This window comes from Agrilus planipennis, unplaced genomic scaffold (assembly GCF_000699045.2).
Source record: "Agrilus planipennis isolate EAB-ADULT unplaced genomic scaffold, Apla_2.0 scaffold249, whole genome shotgun sequence".
Lineage (NCBI taxonomy): Eukaryota > Metazoa > Arthropoda > Insecta > Coleoptera > Buprestidae > Agrilus > Agrilus planipennis.
Genome location: NW_020439523.1, coordinates 57,801 through 67,225, shown reverse-complemented (window position 1 = coordinate 67,225; position 9,425 = coordinate 57,801). Strand labels below are relative to the sequence as shown.

The 9,425-nt window shown below is 36.0% G+C and overlaps 1 protein-coding gene across 1 annotated transcript in view; it reads right to left on the bottom strand.

The window, feature by feature from the left end:
* Window positions 1–9,425, bottom strand: part of LOC108739679 (tropomodulin) — a 65,471-nt gene that overhangs the window by 44,402 nt on the left and 11,644 nt on the right. The gene's annotated exons all lie outside the window — the stretch shown is intronic.

The window sequence follows — 9,425 nt, the reverse complement described above, 5'->3', positions numbered from 1 at the left end:
CATTACTTTTACCTTTGAATATTGTTTAAGAATGACTATATAAATATTTACATGCCTAGAAATGTATAAAAATTGGCATATTTATTAACTTTGAACCCCTATAACTTTTTATGGGGGTGAGACCGCCACGAACTTTTTATGGTGCAGTGGTGGAGGAGACCTCCTCTTTCGATTCTTCGAAGGGGGTGGGGGCCATCATCTAGACCTTTACCAAATTATTTGTATACAGAAAAGGGTAATGATTACCATAGTTAATTGTAGCATTCGACTGATTCTTCGCATTGATAAGTATTTTTAATGGGTATGCTCCAATTTCAATGTGAAAATTTTCTTCCCTTTTGGTATTTATTCTATACTGTTCCCATTAATAAACAAAACCGTGCAAATTAGAAAAGTAACGGAATAGTTTTTCCGTTTTTCAAACATCTAGACTTTGTTTATATAGTAGCACATCTAAATGAATTCTGTATTTATTTATTTCAACTTCATCTGTCAACACTTTGTGTTTATTGCTTCACAACGACAACCTTAAAAAATGTTTTTCTGTAAATTACCTATTTCCGCTGAAATAGTAGTGCTGCAGAGCCATCGTTTAGTTTGGAATACAGTTGTTCATGATAGTTTCAACGTCGATCCTGAATCCGATCAAAGTTCTGATTCATTTACTCAAATCTCTCCACATTATTCTTTACAACAGTGAATGTGTAATGAATAATGATTGATATTCGGTTTTGATGACCGTGCTCTAGGATTCCTTTTCTTTCGGTGATGAGACCGATGGAGTCGTTTATAAATTTTTATTTATTTATTATACGGGGAATACCCTTGAAAAAGTATACAGAGTAGAAATTAATAGTAATGTATGAATAATTTGCTTTGACAAAGTGTATAAAAAAGATAACGAGATCAATATAAATATAATCATGAATAGTTCTATAAAGTAAACAATCGTATATTACATAAGCCTCGATTAGCAGTATATGACAGCCTTAATTCAGTCAGGTAGGTTGCTACTTTTCGCTTAAGGACGGTTTTTGAATCACAAAAAAAGTTTGCCGATTGCGAAAGCCCGTTTGCGAGAATCGAAGCTCTGACGAAGGTATCGTTACGTCCAACATCCGTTCGCTTTCTCGCGATGGCAAAGGGTTCATGCAGTCTTGTTGGCCTCGACGGAATACGGAGCACAATCAACGAACGTACTTAGGTCTTGATGGCCCTGATCTAGGATTCTTTTTCCTTCGGTGAAAAGACCGATGAAGTCGTTTACAGGTGGAGGAAATAGAATCCTAGATCATCGTCATCGAGCCCAAATATCAAACATCCAGATAACGGCAGCCGTGAAAACCTAATAACTCTTATCATATGTTTCGGAAGCTAACCTGTTAGTACCAACCAACAGATCTAAAATTTAATTTAATTAATATTTATCAAATAGCGTGGGAAATTTTCTTCCTACCAAGTGTTTCTGAAAGAGCTAGCTCGATTTATTCTGTCGGCCGAATCATGGTTCAATAGTGGTCAAATCAAATAAATTATCGTTGGACAGAAATTGACTCAACCATTCATTTTATATCGCGGTATTCATACCATAAAGAACGGTCAATTCATGGTCCAATCAGTTCACCACGGTAATTCTCTCCAACGATAAATTGATCTGACCATGATCTGACTAATGGTGTGAATTAGACGTTAAGAAGTTGTACTTTATTCAATTTTAAATGCTTTTTCGCAGTTGCGCCATTGAAAGTTCATTATGTATTATTTTTTTGGCTATTTATATTAATACGCATCCAAGTTTATTATCTAATTAATAATCATATGTAAATGCTGTTTACCTATCTTATTTCGTATTTAGAAGGCGCAATACTTACTATCAGGTGTTATACAATCAATGCGTTACTGTGTCCATGTCGGACAAAGCCATCTTTGTTCGAAATGTTAGTAGCAGTTTGCCAAATTAAAGTCGCACCAAGTTTTACAGTTGGGGCTGTCACCCAGGTTACATTTTCATCAAAAATTATCGCAACTCGGGAAAATTAACACTGACTACGTGCAAATTTAAATATTTTGGCAAAATAGCAAGATTTACGACATATTTTTGCCAGTTCATGACTATTCCTGTATTCATATATAGGCACCTCGTTATTTCAGCGAAAACTACTGTAGAATGTGCACGTGTTACTAATTATTATGTATTCATGTACCTACACAGGTATACTTATATGAACATTTTTTTGAAAATGTCTTCTAATTAAAATTTAAACTGAGAGGTTCCTACTACTAAACAAGAAAAAAAGAAACATTTTGAAAACTTGAGAACTACTCTAGTAATGGTAGAGGTAATTTAGAATCTCGTGGGCCACAATCTTGAGCCACTCAGTGACAAAACTCCGCCTGCTTATTAATTTTTACTTCTATTTTAGTCATGTCTGTTAACAATCAAGTCAATTTTTTTGAAATATAAAATTTAAATTTAGTTTCTTACTACTAAGCAAGAAAAAAAGAAACATTTTGCCAAGTGAAAGTTGAGAACTACTCTACTAATGGTAGAGGTAATTTAGAATCTCGTGGGCCACAATCTTGAGCTGCGCAGTGACAAAACTCCGCCTGGTCATTAATTTTTACTTCTACTTTGGCCATGTCTGTTAACAACCAAGTCAATGTTTTTGAAATATAAAATTTAAATTGAGAGTTTCCTATTACTAAGCAAGAAAAAAAAGAAAGATTTTGTCCATTGCGAAAAGTTGAGAACTACTCTACTAATGGTAGAGGTAATTTAGAATCTCGTGGACCACAACCATGAGTCTCCGCCTGGTCATTGATTTCTACTTCTCTTTTTGCCATGTTTGTTAACAATCAAGTCAATGAATGCAATAATTTCGGCCCCTCGCGCATTCCATGTCCAGTACATTTTGAAATACTTTTAACATTAATTTAAAATAAAGCAAAATTCTTTCTAGTTTTAGAAAAACATTTACCATTAAATGAAAAGAATTTTTATGGCATGATTCATGCAAACCTTTTTTTTTTTTCGTGTATTTATTTTCTTTTTAGCGTTAATTTGCTATAAAACTGAATACAATTTAAGACTGTTTTACTACCAAACGATTTCAACAACGTTTGCCTTATATATGTGTGTATATACACATTCTAACGCAAATATTTGTAAAAGCGAACGTTGCCTCTCCATTTATGGTTGTTTTATTCGACATTCTCTTTGTTCAAAAGTCAAAATAATACATCTATCAAAGCTGTTGAAGCTGTAGAAGTACGTAAATTTTTTTTTTTTTTTGAAAATTACCTAATAACTGAATCGAACTTATTTTTTATTTTTTTTTAAGGCAAAATTATATAGGATATATCTATGGGATTATGAATCAAAATATTACATTTGTTTTGGTTTCTACCTTAATTTTTAATATTGCCCAATGTCTAAAAGTTCGTATTGGTAACCGCCGTGATCTGGCTTTCCCCGAACGAAAGCATGTGTGAGCTTTGATCGTCACCCTTATCATTTTCTGGGCAAAAGAATATGTGTTTTCTGGACCTTGATAAAAAAAATTTCAAAAATGTCCGATCCCCACCAAAAATTACTTGCCAATTTCAGGCCTAGGGTTTAGACCTTTGCTTTGGATTCGGCGGGATTTCGGTCCGTCTGCCTTTGTCCAAGTTTTTCGATGGTTTCCTTGGGCCATTTAGGCAAATGCTGGACAAGGAGGACTTATTTCACAGATAATATTTAGACAAATACTGGCGCAGGAAGTCCTATTCCACACATAATATTTATAAAAATTCTGAGGAAAAAGGCCTTATTCCACACATAATATTTAGGAAAATGCTGGAGCAGGAGGTCTTATTCCATACATGATATTTAAATAAATTCTGGGGCAGAAGGTCTTATTCCACAAATAATATTTCAATCTTTTCTGTCTTCATTTCGTCCGTCTCGTCTTTCTCACCTCAGCCACCACCCACTCTTTCTCATGATTCCTCAAAGGGAGTTAAAGATGGCCTGCTGCCGTACCTTCCGACGTAATCAGTAGAAACTGTCCGTCCACCAGCATTAAGAGCTGGTGGGAATGAAGTACCTAAAAAGTTTTTGATTTGACCTCCAGCGTGACAATGTACAAGGGCGGGCTGAAAAGTTCATAGTCTGGCCCATATATGGCTCTACTAGTATCAAATTCATATGATTTTTAGTTAGCCGTAACCTTCAAAAGACACGTGTATAAATTTGACAGCTGTTGCACTATTAGTATCTGAGTTATAGCATTTTTAGTTAAAGAACTTTTGTTGTTTGAAAAAGAATGTTTCATCAAGACAATGCACCGTGTGACAAATCAATGAAATCGATGGCAAAATTCCATGAATTGGGCTTCGAATTGCTTCTGCATCCACCGTACTCTCCAGATCTGGCCCCCAGCGACTTTTTTCTGTTCTCAGACCTTAAGAGAATACTCGCTGGACAGAAATTTCGCGCCGATGAAGAGGATATCGCCGAAACTGAAGCCTATTTTGAGACTAAAGACAAGTCGTATTATAAAACTGGTATCGAAAGATTGTATGACCGCTATAATCGTTGTATCGCCCTCGAAGGGAACTACATTGAATAATAAAATCAAATTCTATCAAAAAAAAATATTTTTTTTATGCTAGCCTACGAACTTTTCAGGCCGCCTGTTATGCCCGAAATCTTCGAGCTTGTTCTTTGTAGTCCGATTATTTACATCCACTTAGTTATCAATTACAGAAAGAATCATTACTATACTAACTATGTAGTTACTGAATCTTTTCACTTATACGGGATATGAACAGGGTAAACTTAATGTTGGTACATCCTTTTACATGCGTTACTATGTTGCAGGTACAAATACCTATCTCATTAAAATTAGACACTTTCAGTTCGCCTTTCTGTATGACACTTTTGCCTTACGGAAATACCTTCAGTTATTTATAAACAGTGGGAAGCTTCTTTATGTTCTGTATTTCTTGTAATTACTGTAGACAATGGCCGACTGGGCAAAACAATTATTGTCTTGCTGCCAACATAATGCGCACCAGCATGTACCGAGCTTCTTTTGTTTTAAACATGCTACAGTATGAAGTGAGACATCTTACAATTGTTTTGAGCAAAATAGCCATCGTATATCACTCAATCCCACAAGAATATATTCACGGGAAAATTATTTTTTAAGAATGCCTCAACTAAATATCTACGCAAAGCTGATTTGCAATTTCGTCTAAGATAAGAATCAACAACTCAGCTTTGTGAAAAGCACATAAACCAAATTAGTCTGCGATTATGGTGAAGTGAGTTTACTAGTACCCAAACCCAGCTCGTTCGCAATTTCGATCTTATAAATGGATACTGCTTGTAGCGTGTTAATTAGATCTCACCATCATCATCAGGTTTTCAAGACACGCACTTCTACTTCTTCCTACCATGTCATGGCATTTCTCCAAAATTAGAACAACTTACTCCTCTATTTGCGAACAGTAGGTCTACTTTTGAATTTCCAAATGAACTGATCATCATCGTAAGATCAGCAGTCCTACATAAGACTGGTTGAACCCTCACCTCAACTTTTTCCTATTATGTGCTAATCTCCGCATTTCTATAACACTAGAACTAATCTAAGTCTACCTCTACCCCTCTCAATTCCTGTTTCTGCCTCTAACATGTCTCTAACTAGACCTTCATGCCTGAGAAGGTGTTCCACACCAACCTATCTCGCCTATTTCTTATTGACTTCCACAGCACCCTCCGTTCTCCTATTCTTTCTAATATCTCACCACATCTCGTACCTTTTATAAACTTTTCTATATTTAAATTAACTGATCTGGAGCATAAAAATGATTTATTTTGATAAGGTTTTTTAAAAGCGNAAAAAGAAGTCACTTCTATGCTCGCGAACGGTTAAATTAGAAATTCAAAAAAGGTTGTTAAAGGTGTATGTTTGGAGCACGGCGTTGTACGGGTGCGAAACATGGACACTGGGCGCGGCGGAAAAGAAAACGAAGCGTTCGAAATGTGGTTTTATGGGCGGATGATGAGGATAACGTGGGTAGAAAGGGTAGAAATGACGAGGTATTAAAAAGAATAGAAGAACAGAGGACTCTATGGAAGTCAGTAAAAAATAGGCGAGATAGGTTGGTAAGACACCTCCTCAGGCATGAAGGTGTAGTCAGAGACATATTAGAGGCAGAAACAGGAGTTAGGAGGGGTAGAGGTAGACCTAGATTAGGTTAGATGACTGTTCACAAATAATAAAGGATATGGGTTGTTCTAGTTTTAAGGAAATGCGAAGTTTCGCTCAGAATCGGAAAAAGTGGAGGTACGTGTCTTAAACGACAAATTTCCAAAGCAAATAGAAAAAAATATATAATCTCTTGTTACAGCAATGCCTGTATCGCCATCTACTGATATCTATTGTTAACTAAAGTATTCAAATGTTAGATAATGGCCTGACCAAGATACTTGTTCATCTGAATCAACAACTCAGCTTTGTGGAAAGCACATAAACCAAATTAGTCTGCGATTATGGTGAAGTGAGTTTACCAGTACCCAAACCCAGCTCGATCGCAATTTCGATCTTATAAATGGAGACTGCCTGTGGCGTGCTGATGAGATTTAACCATCATCATAAGGTTTTTAGGACACGCACTTTTACTTCTTCCTACCATGTCATGGCATTTCTCCAAAATTAGAGTAACTTACTTCTCTATTTGCGAACAGTAGGTCTACTTCTGAATTTTCAAATTAACTGATCATAATCATCATCATCATGGTAAGGTCATCAGTCCTACATAAGACTGGTTGCACCCGCACCTCCACTTTTTCCAATCCTGTGCTGATCCATGCCTGAGAAGGTGTCCTACCAACCTATCTCCCCTATTTCTTATTGACTTCCATAGAACCCTCTGTACTCCTATTCATTCTAACATCCCTCATTTCTGACGTTCTCTATCCACGGTATCCTCATCATTCACTTGTAACACCACATTTCCAACCTTTTCTAAACTTTTCTAAATTTAAATTAACTGATCCCAAGCACTTATTTTGATGAGGTTTATAAAAACGTCGTTCTCATTTTGTAATGCCCATATTAATTTAGCAACCCTCTTGAATAATGCCAATTCGAAGTTACTGTCTTGTTCGGAATGTCATTCCAATGGTACTCCATATCGGCTAATCCAGTCATTCGTATGCTTCGGATCAGTTGTTAAAGTAATCCATGACGACTAAGATATAATCAGTTACCATTGGAAATGGAATTTCTTTTTAATAAGACCGAAATCGTGATCTACTCCTTACCATTAAAAAGGAAAATTAAATTTAACAAATCTTTTGACAAATTTCCTCCTCAAAGTTCTTTAAAAATTATTTAATTTATTGCTATCAAACAAATGTCAAACAATCCATGCTGCACAGGTTTTTATTAATAAAAATGGCATCTAAGTCCAGTGGTCAGTTGATTACCAACAATGTAGACTAGCAGAAATTACTGTTTCCACTAACTCCCTGTGGCTTCATGCCCATATCTATAATACCTTCGCAAGAGTGCACTCGCATAAATCACCTGAACATTTACTGTAGTTGGCAACAAGGCATCTGTAGAATTGTTCAATGAATAAATAAGCACATTGCTCTCATTGAGTTGCGAATTCCAAATATTTCTTGCTTATGATGTATGATGCATGATAATAATTATCGCATTTTAGTATACCATAACAAACGCGTCCAAATCGTATATCAGGAATTATTTTGCGTATTCCAGATGTTTCGGCATGGGAATTTGTTTCGCGTAGGACAAAATAAACAGAAATAAACAAAAATAGATTTCATTCCAACATCCAACGAGAATTGGCTATCAACGTAATGTCTGTGGATTTTTTATTCAATTTTAACCACCTTAGTAAAACTTTTAATCAGTTTTTACCACTTAAAGTCGTTCAGTCTTACGATTCTTCAATATTTTCACAAGTCATCCTCCCCTTACTTGGAACGTCCTAGATGCAACCGGTTATCTTCGAGATAAAAAATATTCGAGTAATCCTAACCTAACCTTTTTGGCTGTTTTTCATTAAATTCAAGATAGTAATAATTCCGCTTAAAAACTTGGGCCATTTATTATCGCTACTACTAATTTGTCCGACGAAAATTAATAGAAAATCGAATTACAGAGACAATTTATAGTGATAAACCCTTACTCAAATCTTATGTTAGAAAAATTTCGAATTAAAGAAACGGCTGAAAAATGGTTAAAAATGATGAGGTATTAGTAATAGGAGAACGGAGGACTCTATGGAAGTCAATAAAAAATAGGCGAGATAGGTTAGTAGGACACCTTCTCAGGCATGAAGGACTAGTCAGAGACATATAAGAGGCAAATACAAAAACTACCATGACGAAATGAACAGTTCCAACTATGAAAAATGGCTCAGGGAGAAATTAATACCTAATTTATTACCTAATTCGGTTATTGTGATCGACAACGCTCCGTACCACAATATACAAGTTGATCCTGCCCCAAATTCAAATTCAAGGAAAGCAAAAATGATCTAGTGGTTGACCAAAAAAGGAATTCCGTTTAGGGATGGTGTTTTAAAGCCAGAATTATATGAACTGGTAAAACAAAATAAACAAAATCACATTCGCTACAAATTCGACCAAATATTGGAAACACATGGTCATACAACTGTAAGGCTTCCCCCTTATCATCCCGACTTAAGTCCTATCGAGATGATTTGGGCTACAGTTAAAGGAAAGGTGGCGAAAGAAAATGACTAACTATAAAACAAAAGCATTACATTTATTGTTTTTTGGTAAGTTATGTTTCTATATTATTTCCTAGTACACTACTGTCCTATCTGTATTAATACTGTAGTTTACGCCTACTGAAAGCTTATTTGTGTATCGATTCCGAGTGACTTACCCAAATAGGTCATAAATGGGCAAGTACTACCTGCGCGACCGTTCGCCAGCTTTCTTCGTCAGGCCTGTACAGCAGTTAAAAGAATAGAGGAAGACCTAGATTAGATTACTAGTCGCAAATAGTTAAGGATGTGGGCTGTTCTAGTTTTAGGGAAATGCAATGATTAGCTCAGGATAAGAAGCAGTGTGAATGTGCGTATCCAACCAGTCTTAGGACTGACGACCTTATGATGATGATGATGATGTTGGTAAGGATGAAGTAAGGCACGGAGAGTGGGGCACTTATCTAGTACTAGCTATGTATTGTATGGTAATAAGTGAGGTTCTGCAAATTTTCATTTTTAGCTTCAACCTTCCTCGACTTCACCACCGCCACCAATTTTGTAATGTAACTCCTTGAATCTCTCCCTACCCTCCCGGTCTCAACCACCCCTTTCGAGCGACCATTTCATTATTTTCACAATCACCATTTTCAGTTTTAACCCCCAAC